The 3447-nt window shown below is 41.9% G+C and overlaps 1 pseudogene; it reads left to right on the top strand.

Annotated features, from left to right (window-relative positions):
• The first annotated feature begins 2662 nt into the window (after positions 1–2662).
• Positions 2663–3447, top strand: LOC143670592 (mitochondrial fission factor pseudogene; annotated as a pseudogene).

Here is a 3447-nt window from a genome sequence, read left to right on the forward strand (position 1 = left end):
GAAGTTATGTCCGAGGCTATTTTCTCTTCTCATCTGTACAGTCTCGGTGGGCAAACTCATCCATTCCTACGGCTTTAATAACCATCTACATGCTGATGACTCCCAACTCTATAGTTCCAGCCTGTATTTATTTCCTGAACTCCACATTCATATATCCAGCTGCCTCCTGGATATCTCCCCTTGGATGTCCCACAGACACTTAAAACTCAGCAGGTCCAAAATTAAATTCAGTATTTTCTCCCTGAAACCTGTTCTGCCTTGTATTCTCTGTCTCAGTGAATGTTACATCATCCACCCAGCCACTTCGGCCATAGACCCAGGCTTCCTCTTTGATTCACTCTGTTAATTACCACGTGTAATTTATTCCTAATCATGTTGATTCTTAACAAATTTATTGTGTTGACGTATATTCCTAAAATATGTAAATTTGTCATTGTCACCGTTTTCAAGCATACAAGTCAGTGCAATTAATAATATTTACAATATCATGCTATTACAGCCACCAACCATTACCAAAACTTTGAAATCATGTTAATTTTCACCTCCTAAATATCCTATGATTCAAAGATTCCACACAGGGGTTCATGGACCCTCAAGGTTTTCAGAGAATCCATGAATGTGCTGAACTGTAGGTAAAATGTTGTGTGATTGTATGTATAGGCATTTTTCCAAGGATAGTGTATAGGCCACAGCTTTCCTCACAATTTCAAAGGACTCTGTGGTCAACCAAAAGTTAAGAACTTTTGAAAGAGAAAGCTGTGCATTTCTCTACATCCACTATGTAACCTTCCACTCTGTGACCAGATGTAGTCACTAGAGAGGGTTGTCTATCCCTATAACAGCTTCTCTGATACCTTAGGGCCCGGAAGAAGGAGGGGAACTTCCAGAAGGCATGGACTGCGTGCACTCTGCCTCAGGGGGTTCCTGTGTGCTGTGACGCCTACTCCTCTCCTCTCATTCTGCTAGCAGGATTGTTTATTCTCTTTTCCTCCCCTCCCCCATTCCTCCCTCTTCTCCATGTCTCCTTTTTTTCTGTTCCTCATTCTCCTCCTCTTCCTCTTTCCATTCCCCACCTGATTCCTCATACTTCCTTAATATGTGAATTGCAGTGTACTTGTGGGTCTTTGACATACACAGCCTGAAGCCTCTTAAAAACCAAGACTAAGAGGCAGCATTCCCCTACCCACTGGATGCTCTCTCTTGCAGACACTACCCCAACACATAAAAGAGGAAGGGGGGGCTGACTTTGGAGATGAGGAGTCAGTAATAGGGACACCCCAAGTATAGCTGTAATGGGATAAAAGAAACATGTGGGACAGATCGAGGGATCATACACCTTATGATCTTTGATTAAAGCTTAAAGTTGAGGGGTGGCAGTCTTGGGGTTTGTTCATATGAAACTTAACCCCACAAAGGATAGGTCAAGCCTGCTTAAAATTAGGCCTAAGAGTCACCCCCAAGAGAACCTCTTTTGTTGCTCAGATGTGGCCTCTCTCTCCAGCCAACACAACAAGCAAACTTACCACCCTCCCCCTGTCTACGTGGGACATGACTCCCAGGGGGTGTGGACCTTCCTGGCAACGTGGGACGGAGATCCTGGAATGAGCTGAGACTCAGCATCAAGGGATTGAGAAAATCTTCTCGACCAAAAGGGGGAAGAGTGAAATGAGACAAAGTGTCAATGGCTGAGAGATTCCAAACAGAGTCAAGAGGTTATCCTGGAGGTTATTCTTATGCATTAAATATATATCACCTTGTTAGTCAAGATGTAATGGAGAGGCTGGAGGGAACTGCCTGAAAATGTAGAGGTGTGTTCCGGTAGCCATGTTTCTTGAAGATGATTGTATAATGATATAGCTTTCACAATGTGACTGTGTGATTGTGAAAACCTTGTGTCTGATGCTCCTTTTATCTACCTTGTCAACAGATGAGAGGAACATATGGAATAAAAATAAATAATAGGGGGAACAAATGTTAAAATAAATTTAGTTTGAAATACTAGTGATCAATGAAAAGGAGGGGTAAGGGGTATGGTATGCATAATATTTTTTCTGTTTTCATTTTATTGCTTTTTCTGGATAGATACAAATGTTCCAAGAAATGATCATGATGATGAATATGCAACTATGTGATGATATTGTGAATTACTGATTATATATGTAGAACAGAATGATCAAAATAAGAATGTTTGCATTTAATTGGCGTTTTTTGTATTAAAAAAAATAAATTAAAAAATTGAAAAAAATTTTAAAAATAAAAATTAATTTTAAAATTAAATAAATAAATAAAGTTTAGGGGTGGGCCACAGTGGTTCAGCAGGCAGAGTTCTCTCACCTACCATGCCAGAGACCTGGGTTCGATTCCCGGTGCCTGCCCATGCAAAAAAAGTAAACAACAACAACAACAAAATTTGAAATTTGAGTCTCTCCCAGCGTGCTGCGGGCCCCTCGGGCTGTGCGTTGCCTGGTTGCCTGCCTTCATGTGCTCGGACAATGACCCACCAGGGACCCTCCAGCAGGCCGAGGGAGACAAAAGTGGCTCTAAATCCATCACATACACATTGACACAAATTAAAGGATTTAATATGAAGCACAGAAGCAGATAATGCCAAAGAGCAAGCAGCAGTTGTACACATTTGGTGAGTGGGGCAGCATTTCCTTTGCCCACTACTGCAGAGATGGAGGAAATTACTCAAATTCAGTAGGAAACGGAATACACCGAAGGTATTAGCAATTGAGGGTCCCAGAAAAATTAAAAGTCCCACCACCAAACGCTGACTTGGCACAAGGATTCCAAGTCAGAGTTCCAAATGCTAGTGTAATAATGCAGGTTCCAGAGAGAATTTCTGTAGCAGGAAATCATGAACACATTCCATTTTCAAGTACTGCAGATCTTGACCTTATTCAGTGAGCTCCCTTTAAACCTCTGGCATTAAAAACCACCTCCTCGTGTACTTACACTAAGTGAAAGACCACTAGATTTTCTGGATTTAGAACGACGGCCTCCAACCCCTCAAAGTGAAGAAATCCGGGCAGATGTCAGACTGAAAAGGGAGGACTCTATGAGTGAAAATAGTGTTCGCCAAAATGGACAACTGGTCAGCAATGATCGCGCACCTGTGTTGCGTGGTGGGTCTGCTGCCGCCACTTGCAATCCTCATCGTGACAACGTCAGGTATGGCATTTCAAATATTGATACATCAGTTGAAGGACCTACAGATGACATGACTGTTGCAGAGGCAGCTTCCTTAAGACGACAGATAATCAAACTAAATAGACGTCTACAACTTCTAGAAGAGGAGAACAAGGAACGTGCTAAGAGAGAAATGGTCATGTTTTCAATTACTGTAGCATTCTTGCTGCTTAATAGCTGGCTCTGGTTTCGCCGCTAGAGGTGACCTCAGCTTTCAAAAATATCTGTCTCAAAAGCTGGAAATATAAAGAATGT

Source organism: Tamandua tetradactyla, chromosome X, assembly GCF_023851605.1.
Source record: "Tamandua tetradactyla isolate mTamTet1 chromosome X, mTamTet1.pri, whole genome shotgun sequence".
NCBI lineage: Eukaryota > Metazoa > Chordata > Mammalia > Pilosa > Myrmecophagidae > Tamandua > Tamandua tetradactyla.